This window comes from Triticum urartu, chromosome 7A (genome assembly GCF_056163025.1).
Source record: "Triticum urartu cultivar PI428250 chromosome 7A, HENAU_Tu73, whole genome shotgun sequence".
NCBI lineage: Eukaryota > Viridiplantae > Streptophyta > Magnoliopsida > Poales > Poaceae > Triticum > Triticum urartu.
In genome coordinates, this window is record NC_141879.1 from 12,860,758 (window position 1) to 12,874,069 (window position 13,312).

Below are 13,312 nucleotides of genomic sequence, written 5' to 3' on the forward strand. Positions count from 1 at the left end.
GTGTGAGGGGGCACACCCCGGAGACGCGTGCCGCCTCTTCGGACATGCCAGCACACCACCCCGCATGTATGAGGGCCCGGTGCGACGCTCGGGTGGCATTGCTACCCCCCCACGCCCCCGTCCCGCCTAACCCTGTAGCGTTTGACCACGGGATCTAGCCCTTTGACTTTGCACGGATGGGTTTTGACTAGTGGAACTATCCACCCGGTCGTGTTAGGTCAGCCCATACGAACACTTTAGAAAAACATCCGGGCCAAACCCACAGTAAGATCCCCTCCCTGTAGACCCGACGCGTCCGTTTCCCCCCTTCAGGTGCCGGCGGCGGCGCCCTCCGTGTGAGGGGGCACACCCCGGAGACGCGTGCCGCCACTTCGGACATGCCAGCACACCACCACGCATGTATGAGCGCCCGGTGGGACGTTCGGGTGGCATTGCTACCCCCCACGGCCCCCGTCCCGCCTAACCCTGTAGCGTTTGACCACGGGATCTAGCCCTTTGACTTTGCATGGACGGGTTTTGACCAGTGGAACTATCCACCCGGTCGTGTTAGGTCAGCCCATACGAACGCTTTAGAGCAACATCCGGGCCAAACCCACAGTAAGATCCCCTCCCTGTAGACCCGACGCGTCCGTTTCCCCCCTTCAGGTGCCGGCGGTGGCGCCGTCCGTGTGAGGGGGCACACCCCGGAGACGCGTGCCGCCTCTTCAGACATGCCAGCACACCACCCCGCATGTATGAGGGCCCGGTGCGACGCTCGGGTGGCATTGCTACCCCCCCACCACTGGTAGAAAAAGGGCTTTTAGTCCCGGTTCGTAAGGGCCTTTAGTCCCGGTTCTGGAACCGGGACTAAAGTATCGGTACTAATGCCCTGACCCTTTAGTCCCGGTTCAATCCAGAACCGGGACTAAAGGCCCTCCACGTGGCCGGTCCACCTTTAGTCCCGGTGGGTAACACCAACCGGTACTAAAGGAAATTTCCTGATTTTTTTTTTGAAATTTTTTTTTGAAATTTTTTTTTGAATTTTTTTTATTTTCAAATTTCTGAATTATTTTAACCTCTAATCTCTAATCACCCCTCATCACTACTCAATTTAATCTCTAATCACCCCTCATCATTCCAAATCATCTCACTTCCCGAACGGTCACCCATCCTCTCACTACTCCAGCCTGAGCACGCTTAACTTCCGGGTTCTATTCTCCCTTGTTTCCAAGTCTGCACTTGTTGTTTTCCTGACAATAGTAAGATGTCAATCCTATTAACCCTCAGGAATTTAGCTTGAGCATGAAGTCACATATTTCACTGTTTGAGTTTAAAACTATTGTTCTAAAAAACAATAATTTTTTAGTAACACTAATATTTTTGAATAAGTAGTTTGACCATTGTTTGACCACAGTTTGACCATAGTTTGACCAGATTTGACCAAAATTCAAAAAAGGTGAAATAATTATTTAATAACACTAATATTCTTGAATAATTATTTAGTAACACTAATACTTCTTGAATAAGTAGTTTTTGACCATAGTTTGACCAGATTTACTAAAAATTTAAAAAAACTGAAATTTGAGCATAACTTTTTTTCCTTTTGGAATTTGAGGATTCTAGAAATTTGCAAACAGGCCGTAGGCCGTCTCCATCGGATGTAACTTTTCGAGTAGATGATTTTTCATATAAAAAGCTTTTTCATCCGAGTTCGTATGCAAAAGTTATGCCCATTTTACAAATTCTAGAGAGATTTTGTAAATAAAGTCGAAATTCATATTTGTAAATTTTCCCAACAACTAGACCACATATCACATGTGAAAATTATTTTCTTTTATTTTTTTTAAAACTGAAAAGGCGGTCCACGGGGGGGGGGGTAGAGTTTGAAAATGGGACCTTTAGTACCGGTTCGTGGCACGAACCGGGACTAAAGGTCTCATCCCCATTGGTCCCGGTTCGTGCCTCAAACCGGGACTAAAGGTCTAATCTTTAGTCCCGGTTTGTGGCACCAACCGGGACCAATGGTTCTAGATGAACCGGGACTAATGCCTTAGCCGCACGAACCGGGACCAATGCTCACATTAGTCCCCGTTCTAGACTGAACCGGGACTAATGGGCTAAGCCGGCCTGGACCATAGCCCTGTTTTCTACTAGTGCACGGCCCCCGTCCCGCCTAACCCTGTAGCGTTTGACCACGGGATCTAGCCCTTTGACTTTGCACGGACGGGTTTTGACCAGTGGAACTATCCACCCGGTCGTGTTAGGTCAGCCCATACGAACACTTTAGAACAACATCCGGGCCAAAACCACAGTAAGATCCCCTCCCTGTAGACCCGACGCGTCCGTTTCCCCCCTTCAGGTGCCGGCGGCGGCGCCCTCCGTGTGAGGGGGCACACCCCGGAGACGCGTGCCGCCTCTTCGGACATGCCAGCACACCACCCCGCATGTATGAGGGCCCGGTGCGACGCTCGGGTGGCATTGCTACCCCCCCACGGCCCCCGTCCCGCCTAACCCTGTAGCGTTTGACCACGGGATCTAGCCCTTTGACTTTTGCACGGACGCGTTTTGACCAGTGGAACTATCCACCCGGTCGTGTTAGGTCAGCCCATACGAACACTTTAGAGCAACATCCGGGCCAAACCCACAGTAAGATCCCCTCCCTGTAGACCCGACGTGTCCGTTTCCCCCCTCCAAGTGCCGGCGGCGGCGCCGTCCGTGTGAGGGGGCACACCCCAGAGACGCGTGCGGCCTCTTCGGACATGCCAGCACACCACCCCGCATGTATGAGGGCCCGGTGCGATGCTCGGGTGGCATTGCTACCCCCCACGGCCGTCGTCCCGCCTAACCCTGTAGCGTTTGACCAGGGGATCTAGCCCTTTGACTTTGCACGGACGGGTTTTGACCAGTGGAACTATCCACCCGGTCGTGTTAGGTCAGCCCATACGAACACTTTAGAGCAACATCCGGGCCAAACCCACAGTAAGATCCCCTCCGTGTAGACCTGACGCGTCCGTTTCCCCCCTCCAGGTGCCGGCGGCGGCGCCGTCCGTTAGCGGGGGCACAACCCGGAGACGCGTTCCGCCTCTAATTTGGACATGGCACCACACCACCCCGCATGTATGAGGGCCCGGTGCGATGCTCCGGTGGTATTGCTATCCCCCAGGGCCCCTGTCCCGCCTCTTCAGACATGGCACCACACCGCCCGGCATGTATGAGGGCCCGGTTAGACGGGAGGGTGTACCTGGGGCGTAGCAATGCCGCTAGGTGTTGCTTTGGGCCCTCCTACGTTTGTGAAAACGTGGTGGCTATTGCAGGCACCCAGCACGCAGCTCCGGGGTGTGCCCCCCATCTCCGGCGTCGCTGTGGGGCACGGCGCGGCGGCAGCAACGTCCGTGAGGGGGGCAATCGATATACCATCTGGATATGTTTTTTTTGTGTTAGACAAGGCACATTTATGTTGTGAAAAAAACAGGGAAAAGTAAATAAAAATAAGTAAAAATAAAAAATAATAAAAAAAATAGAGATATGCCGACGGGAAGGCCGTCGGCATACCTGCGCACATGGCCACGGATCGATGACGTGCCTAAGGGCGCGGATCGGTGATGTGGCAACATCCATGGGCCATACCTATGCCGACGGCCAGGCCGTCGGCATAGATTTGCCACCCCACGGACAGGCGAGCGACGCGGATCGATGACGTGGCGGGCGACGCGGATCGATGACATGGCGTCTATGCCGACGGCCGCCGTTAGCCCGTCGGCGTAGATTGACGCCGTCAAAAGGCCGTCTCCGTCCGGGTAGCCGGGCCCACGAGCTATGCCGATGGCCTTCTCTATGCCGACGGCCACCGTAGGCATATTTCTATCGACGCCAACGGGTGAGCTTTGCCGACGGGGGCCGTCGGCATAGATTGATATACGCTGACGGCTTTTCTATGCCGACGGCCTGGGCTGGGCCTTCGGGATAGGCCAATCTATGCCGATGGGGCCCGTCGGCATAGGTTCGGCCGTCGGCATCGCCAGTTATTCTGGTAGTGGTGGAAGGTTAATTAGCAAAGAGAGAGACTTTTTTTTGTAGAAAAGGAGGATGACCCCCGGCCTCTGCATCTGGGCGATGCATACGACCACTTTATTAATTATTCTCACAAGACCTTACAAAGTAATACAACAGTAAAACTAAAGCCGCCGTCTAAGCCACTCTATCCAGTTGATGAAGGGGCGCAGATAGCCTGGACCTAATAACAAACAGGCATCGCAGGCAAACCTAACATTTAAGACCTGAGATCCCATCCAGTACGCCTGCCGGGCATGGCTCTCACCGGTCCGGCGTGCACTCAGAGGCCGCCGCCACCAACTTCCACCGCTCCATCTTCAGAACTATACTAATGCATCAACCTTGCTCGGTCCAGCTATCGTCGACGCCACCACGGTGCCCAACGACACCTCCCTGCGCACAAACATCCGAGGACGTCGCGGTCTCCACTGATACACCTCAGCACCATGCTGCCAAGTACCACCAGCCGACACAGCTTGAAGTCTTTGGAAGATCTGTCGTGCGTAGCACCTGCCGACCAGGCATGATAAAGCGTAGCACCTGTCGGTCAGGCATGACTTGACATCTCCACCGAAGCTCCGTGCAAGATGAAGCCGCTCCACCTCCAGCCTCTCTGAACGGGATGGGAACACCCCAGGAAGACACGGCGAAGAGTTGGGCACCACAATCACCACGAGAGCCAGACCAGCCGACCGCCATGGCGAAGCGACACCACTAAAGAGAACCGCCGCCATTAGGACACCAAGAATGCGCTGCAGCTGTCCCACCTCCCCGCGGACCCAAAGCGGTGCCTTCAAGAAGGTGACGGAGCTGGGCACCGCCGCCGCCCAACCAAAGTTGTGGGTTTTCACCCGGGTGCAGGGGGAGGACGAGGGGGAGGGAGCTGGATCTCGAAGCCGCCTTCAAGAATAAAGAAAAAAGTGAAAATACATTTATACATTGAATAAAGAAAAAATGATGGTTCGCTGGAGTAGGCTACGAGGCCCAAGCGGCCTAGGAGTGCAGCGGCCCGTTATCCTTCCACCGTTGGAAGCGGGCAGTTGTCGCTGCTCTGTGAAGCCAGCCTCACGCGGTGCCTGCCACATTATGGACCGTGAGGCCCAACTTTCGCATAGGCCCCAAGCGGTCCACTACTCAACTTGGAACGGGCTGGCCAACAGTAGCACACCTAGACCAGGCTTGCAGCGCTACAACAGCGTCCACACCACCTTAATGCCCCCACTTGGGTTACAAGCTCTCGCAACTGAGCTCGGCGAGAGAAGAGAGTGGAGACGGGTATTTAAGCTGGTTGAATGCCTCCTCGGCTGGCGAGGTGGGACTAAAATAAGTGGAGTGTTGTGCTTAGCTGGGGAATGAGGCGGAGCGTTGTGGACTGATAGAAGATTTTAGCGTGGGCTTCTGTGGCTTCGGCCTTTGTCCTTTTGGGCTCATGGACGTGTCCATGCGGACATGGTTTGGGCAGCCATTCGCTGGTTTTGCAACGAGTGCTAATTAGCACAGAGAACTTACTTAGCAGAAGTGGAAACAATATAAATTGCCGCATGTTTAAAGCTCGACAGCTGGGTCCTCCTTTCCATCCGTTTGTTCTCTGCCTTGTTGATTAGTCTTCTCTTCTTTTCCAACCCTCTCCAAACAGATCAAACAAGCAAAAAAGAAAAGAAAAAGAGGAGATTCTTACTGCATGTAAAGCTGCCTCCACAGATTTGATTGGTGCATCATCAAGCACACACCATCAGATGCCGGTATGAAGCCATCGACGAGTCTTATGAACGCGACATCGGCAAGTTCAAATGATGAAACATCTGAACCGCGCTCCGCCTTTCACCCTTGTGAACTCCAACAATATCGCCGGCGCAAACTCTCTCGCCCATGCTGGTGAAGGATATGTTTGTCACTGTGAGCTGCCTTGGTTGCTTGCATGCACTTATGCTTAATTTTTGCTACCTGGGTGGTCTATTTATAAGGCTTCAGAGAGTTCTATCCGGATCCAAGACATGACAAATAGATTGTTGCTCCTTTTCCATCGACTGTATTTGGATGATGTTCATTTTTTTAATGTAGCCTTCTATGTAGACTGTAGTGTCTGTCTGTTGGTATGGGAAACTTCTGTTGATGTGTGCTGTTCCATTCTTAATTTGGGGCTGTTTATCCATGTGTTATCTGCAAATCTTTGACTCTTGAACAGACACTGTATGCACCTGTCAGGACAACTGATTTGCCAATTTTGGACACACGTGGTATCTAGTACATGTATCATGTATATGTGCAGAGCAGAGAATGGTTGCCAACCTGTGATGTCCCCAGATCCAGAGTATTAGTTTGCCCATGAAGAAGCATATGTGATTATGCTTGTTAACTGTGTGATTATGTTGTCTCATGCTCGCTGCTAATGATTTGTGTTAATTGTCCTATCTGATGATGTAGCTGCTGCAGTCTGGTGGTTGGCCTTGACCGGTCTTGGTTCAACACATGTGTTAGACACAGATTCTTGGCCATCCTTTTGTTAATAAATTAATCCATGGCCGTCTCCTGTAATTGATCATAAGCCTCTGCATTTTTCTTGAGATGGCAATTTTATGCTAATCATTTGCATTCCATAAGCCAAGAAAGCAAAGTCCGAGTGTGATTAAACAAGACATTACGATAAAAGCTGGGACAAAGTAGATCAATTATGTAGTACCCAGCTTCTTGTTTGTACGAAGTGATATGGCTATTGGATCTCTAAGTGAGAACCGATTGGCTGTCTTGGTAACTTCGAAAATCAAATTGTTTTGCGTAGCTTGCAATTTCAATGTTTACAAACTTGCAAATTCAGAAATGTTATTTTGGTAGTCCAAAAAGAACCATAATGGCAATTTGTAGTCAATAGATAAAGAAACGGAAAAAAATAAAAATAAAATGATGGTCTGCTAGAGTAGGTTGTGAGGCCCAAATGGCCTACTCGACCTCGGTACCATCTCCTTGATAATCCGAAAAGAACCATAATGGCAATTTGTAGTCAACAGTCATAAGAAAAGGAAAGAAAATGATGGTTCGCTAGAGTAGCCTACTCGACCTCGCACCATCTCCTTGATAGTCCCAAAATAACTATAATGGCCGAGGGAGTCCTGGATTAGGGGGTCTGCGGACAGCCGGACTATATCCTTTGGCTGGACTGTTAGACTATGAAGATACAAGATTGAAGACTTCGTCTCATGTCCGGATGGGACTCTACTTAGCATGGAAGGCAAGCTAGGCAATACGGATATGTATATCTCCTTCTTTGTAACCGACCTTGTGTAGCCCTATCCCGGAGACGCGTGCCGCCTCTTCGGACATGCCTGCACACCACCCCGCATGTATGAGGGCCCGGTGCGACGCTCGGGTGGCATTGCTACCTCCCACGGCCCCCGTCCCGCCTAACCCTGTAGCGTTTGACCACGGGATCTAGCCCTTTGACTTTGCACGGACGCGTTTTGACCAGTGGAACTATCCACCCGGTCGTGTTAGGTCAGCCCATACGAACACTTTACAGCAACATCCGGGCCAAACCCACAGTAAGTTCCCCTCCCTGTAGACCCGACGCGTCCGTTTCCCCCCTTCAGGTGCCGGCGGCGGCGCCGTCCGTGTGAGGGGGCACACCCCGGAGACGCGTGCCGCCTCTTCGGACATGCTAGCACACCACCCCACATGTATGAGGGCCCGGTGTGATGCTCGGGTGGCATTGCTACCCCCCCACGGCCCCCGTCCCGCCTAACCCTGTAGCGTTTGACCACGGGATCTAGCCCTTTGACTTTGCACGGACACGTTTTAACCAGTGGAACTATCCACCCGGTCGTGTTAGGTCAGCCCATACGAACACTTTAGAGCAATATCCAGGCCAAACCCACATTAAGATCCCCTCCCTGTAGACCCGACGCGTCCGTTTCCCCCCTTCAGGTGCCGGCGGCGGCGCCGTCCGTGTGAGGGGGCACACCCCGGAGATGCGTGCCGCCTCTTCGGACATGCCAGCACACCATCCCGCATGTATGAGGGCCCGGTGCGACGCTCGGGTGGCATTGCTACCCCCCCCCCACGGCCCCCGTCCCGCCTAACCCTGTAGCGTTTGACCACGGGATCTAGCCCTTTGACTTTGCACGGACGGGTTTTGACCAGTGGAACTATCGACCCGGTCGTGTTAGGTCAGCCTATATGAACACTTTACAGCAACTCCCAGGCCAAACCCACAATAAGATCCCCTCCCTGTAGACCCGACGCGTCCGTTTCCCCGCTTCAGGTGCCGGCGGCGGCGCCGTCCGTGTGAGGGGGCACACCCCGGAGATGCGTGCCGCCTCTTCAGACATGCCAGCACAACATCCCGCATGTATGAGGGCCCGGTGCGACGCTCGGGTGGCATTGCTACCCCCCCCCCCCCACGGATCCCGTCCCGCCTAACCCTGTAGCGTTTGACCACGGGATCTAGCCCTTTGACTTTGCACGGACGGGTTTTGACCAGTGGAACTATCCACCCGGTCGTGTTAGGTCAGCCAATACGAACACTTTAGAGCAACATCCGGGCCAAACCCACAGTAAGATCCCCTCCCTGTAGACCCGACGCGTCCGTTTCCCCCCTCCAGGTGTCGGCGGCGGCGCCGTCCGTGTGAGGGGGCACACCCCGGAGACGCGTGCCGCCTCTTCGGACATGCCAGCACACCATCCCGCATGTATGAGGGCCCGGTGCGATGCTCGGGTGGCATTGCTACCCCGCCCCCCCACGGCCCCCGTCCCGCCTAACCTTGTAGCATTTGACCACGGGATCTAGCCCTTTGACTTTGCACGGACGGGTTTTGACCAGTGGAACTATCGACCCGGTCGTGTTAGGTCAGCCTATACGAACCTTTAGAGCAACATCCGGGCCAAACCCACAGTAAGACCCCCTCCGTGTAGACCCGACGCGTCCGTTTCCCCCTCCAGGTGCCGGCGTCGGCGCCGTCCGTGTGAGGGGGCACACCCCGGAGACGCGTGCCGCCTCTTCGGACATGCCAGCACTCCACCCCGCATGTATGAGGGCCCGGTGCGACGCTCGGGTGGCATTGCTACCCCCCCCATGGCCCCCGTCCCGCCTAACCCTGTAGCGTTTGACCACGGGATCTAGCCCTTTGACTTTGCACGGACGGGTTTTGACCAGTGGAACTATCGACCCGGTCGTGTTAGGTCAGCCTATACGAACACTTTAGAGCAACATCCGGGCCAAACCCACAGTAAGATCCCCTCCCTATAGACCCGACGCATCCGTTTCCCCCCTCCAGGTGCCGGCGGCGGCGCCGTCCGTGTGAGGGGGCACACCCCAGAGACGCGTGCCGCCTCTTCAGACATGCCAGCACACCACCCCGCATGTATGAGGGCCCGGTGCGACGCTCGGGTGGCATTGCTACCCCCCAACGGCCCCCGTCCCGCCTAACCCTGTAGCGTTTGACCACGGGATCTACCCCTTTGACTTTGCACGGACGGGTTTTGACCAGTGGAACTATCGACCCGGTCGTGTTAGGTCAGCCCATACGAACACTTTAGAGCAACATCCGGGCCAAACCCACAGTAAGATCCCCTCCGTGTAGACCCGACAAGTCCGTTTCCCCCTCTAGGTGCCGGCGTCGGCGCCGTCCGTGTGAGGGGGCACACCCCGGAGACGCGTGCCGCCTCTTCGGACATGGCAGCACACCACCCCACATGTATGAGGGCCCCCACCCCACATGTATGAGGGCCCGGTGCGACGCTCGGGTGGCATTGCTACCCCCCCCCCCACGGCCCCCGTCCCGCCTAACCCTGCAGCGTTTGACCACGGGATCTAGCCCTTTGACTTTGCACGGACACGTTTTAACCAGTGGAACTATCCACCCGGTCGTGTTAGGTCCGCCCATACGAACACTTTAGAGCAACATCCAGGCCAAACCCACAGTAAGATCCCCTCCCTGTAGACCCGACGCGTCCGTTTCCCCCCTTCAGGTGCCGGCGGCGGCGCCGTCCGTGTGAGGGGGAACACCCCGGAGATGCGTGCCGCCTCTTCGGACATGCCAGCACACCATCCCGCATGTATGAGGGCCCGGTGCGACGCTCGGGTGGCATTGCTACCCCCCCCCCCCCACGGCCCCCGTCCCGCCTAACCCTGTAGCGTTTGGCCACGGGATCTAGCCCTTTGACTTTGCACGGACGGGTTTTGACCAGTGGAACTATCGACCCGGTCGTGTTAGGTCAGCCCATACGAACACTTTAGAGCAACATCCGGGCCAAACCCACAGTAAGATCCCCTCCTTGTAGACCCGACGCGTCCGTTTTCCCCCTCCAGGTGCTGGCGTCGGCGCCGTCCGTGTGAGGGGGCACACCCCGGAGACCCGTGCCGCCTCTTCGGACATGCCAGCACACCACCCCGCATGTATGAGGGCCCGGTGCGACGCTCGGGTGGCATTGCTACCCCCCCCCCCCCACGGCCCCCGACCCGCCTAACCCTGTAGCGTTTGACCACGGGATCTAGCCCTTTGACTTTGCACGGACATGTTTTAACCAGTGGAACTATCCAAACGGTCGTGTTAGGTCAGCCCATACGAACACATTAGAGCAACATCCAGGCCAAACCCACAGTAAGATCCCCTCCCTGTAGACCCGATGCGTCCGTTTCCCCCCTTGAGGTGCCGGCGGCGGCGCCGTCCGTGTGAGGGGGCACACCCCGGAGATGCGTGCCGCCTCTTCGGACATGCCAGCACACCATCCCGCATGTATGAGGGCCCGGTGCAACGCTCGGGTGGCATTGCTACCCCCCCCCCCCCACGGCCCCCGTCCCGCCTAACCCTGTAGCGTTTGACCACGGGATCTAGCCCTTTGACTTTGCACGGACGGGTTTTGACCAGTGGAACGATCCACCCGGTCGTGTTAGGTCAGCCCATACGAACACTTTAGAGCAACATCCGGGCCAAACCCACAGTAAGATCCCCTCCCTGTAGACCCGACGCGTCCGTTTCCCCCCTCCAGGTGCCGGCGGCGGCGCCGTCCGTGTGAGTGGGCACACCCCGGAGACGCGTGCCGCCTCTTCGGACATGCCAGCACACCATCCCGCATGTATGAGGGCCCGGTGCGATGCTCGGGTGGCATTGCTACCCCCCCCCCCCCACGGCCCCGTCCCGCCTAACCTTGTAGCGTTTGACCACGGGATCTAGCCCTTTGACTTTGCACGGACGGGTTTTGACCAGTGGAACTATCGACCCGGTCGTGTTAGGTCAGCCTATACGAACCTTTAGAGCAACATCCGGGCCAAACCCACAGTAAGACCCCCTCCGTGTAGACCCGACGCGTCCGTTTCCCCCTCCAGGTGCCGGCGTCGGCACCGTCCGTGTGAGGGGGCACACCCCGGAGACGCGTGCCGCCTCTTCGGACATGCCAGCACTCCACCCCGCATGTATGAGGGCCCGGTGCGACGCTCGGGTGGCATTGCTACCCCCCCCATGGCCCCCGTCCCGCCTAACCCTGTAGCGTTTGACCACGGGATCTAGCCCTTTGACTTTGCACGGACACGTTTTAACCAGTGGAACTATCCACCCGGTCGTGTTAGGTCAGCCCATACGAACACTTTAGAGCAACATCCAGGCCAAACCCACAGTAAGATCCCCTCCCTGCAGACCCGACGCGTCCGTTTCCCCCCTTCAGGTGCCGGCGACGGCGCCGTCCGTGTGAGGGGGCACACCCCGGAGATGCGTGCCGCCTCTTCGGACATGCCAGCACACCATCCCGCATGTATGAGGGCCCGGTGCGACGCTCGGGTGGCATTGCTACCCCCCCACGGCCCCCGTCCCACCTAACCCTGTAGCGTTTGACCACGGGATCTAGCCCTTTGACTTTGCATGGACGGGTTTTGACCAGTGGAACTATCCACCCGGTCGTGTTAGGTCAGCCCATACGAACACTTTAGAGCAACATCCGGGCCAAACCCACAGTAAGATCCCCTCCCTGTAGACCCGACGCGTCCGTTTCCCCCCTCCAGGTGCCGGCGGCGGCGCCGTCCGTGTGAGTGGGCACACCCCGGAGACGCGTGCCGCCTCTTCGGACATGCCAGCACTCCACCCCACATGTATGAGGGCCCGGTGCGACGCTCTGGTGGCATTGCTACCCCCCAACGGCCCCCGTCCCGCCTAACCCTGTAGCGTTTGACCACGGGATCTAGCCCTTTGACTTTGCACGGACGGGTTTTGACCAGTGGAACTATAGACCCGGTCGTGTTAGGTCAGCCCATATGAACACATTAGAGCAACATCCGGGCCAAATCCACAGTAAGATCCCCTCCGTGTAGACCCGACCTGTCCGTTTCCCCCTCCAGGTGCCGGCGTCGGCGCCGTTCGTGTGAGGGGGCACACCCCGGAGACGCGTGCCGCCTCTTCGGACATGCCAGCACACCACCCCGCATGTATGAGGGCCCGGTGCGACGCTCGGGTGGCATTGCTACCCCCCCCCCCCCCCCACGGCCCCCGTCCCGCCTAACCGTGTAGCGTTTGACCACGGGATCTAGCCCTTTGACTTTGCACGGACGCGTTTTGACCAGTGGAACTATCCACCCGGTCGTGTTAGGTCAGCCCATACGAACACTTTAGAGCAACATCCGGGCCAAACCCACAGTAATATCCCCTCCCTGTAGACCCGACGCGTCCGTTTCCCCCCTTCAGGTGCCGGCGGCGGCGCCGTCCGTGTGAGGGGGCACACCCCGGAGACGCGTGCCGCCTCTTCGGACATGCCTGCACACCACCCCGCATGTATGAGGGCCCGGTGTGACGCTCGGATGGCATTGCTACCCCCCAACGGCCCCCGTCCCGCCCAACCCTGTAGCGTTTAACCAAGGGATCTAGCCCTTTGACTTTGCACGGAGGGTTTTGACCAGTGGAACTATCGACCCGGTCGTGTTAGGTCAGCCCATACGAACACTTTAGAGAAACATCCGGGCCAAACCCACAGTAAGATCCCCTCCGTGTAGACCCGACTTGTCCGTTTCCCCCTCCAGGTGCCGGCGTCGGCGCCGTTCGTGTGCGGGGGCACACCCCGGAGACGCGTGCCGCCTCTTCGGACATGCCAGCACACCACCCCGCATGTATGAGGGCCCGGTGCGACGCTCGGGTGGCATTGCTACCCCCCCCCCCCCCCCACGGCCCCCGTCCCGCCTAACCCTGTAGCGTTTGACCACGGGATCTAGCCCTTGGACTTTGCACGGACACGTTTTAACCAGTGGAACTATCCACCCGGTCGTGTTAGGTCAGCCCATACGAACACTTTAGAGCAATATCCAGGC

At 56.7% G+C, this 13,312-nt stretch overlaps 1 non-coding gene across 1 annotated transcript; it reads right to left on the reverse strand.

Annotated features, from left to right (window-relative positions):
* Window positions 1–4,982: 4,982 nt before the first annotated feature.
* Window positions 4,983–5,286, reverse strand: LOC147956916 (signal recognition particle RNA). The gene has a single exon (XR_015612429.1).
* Window positions 5,287–13,312: the final 8,026 nt, after the last annotated feature.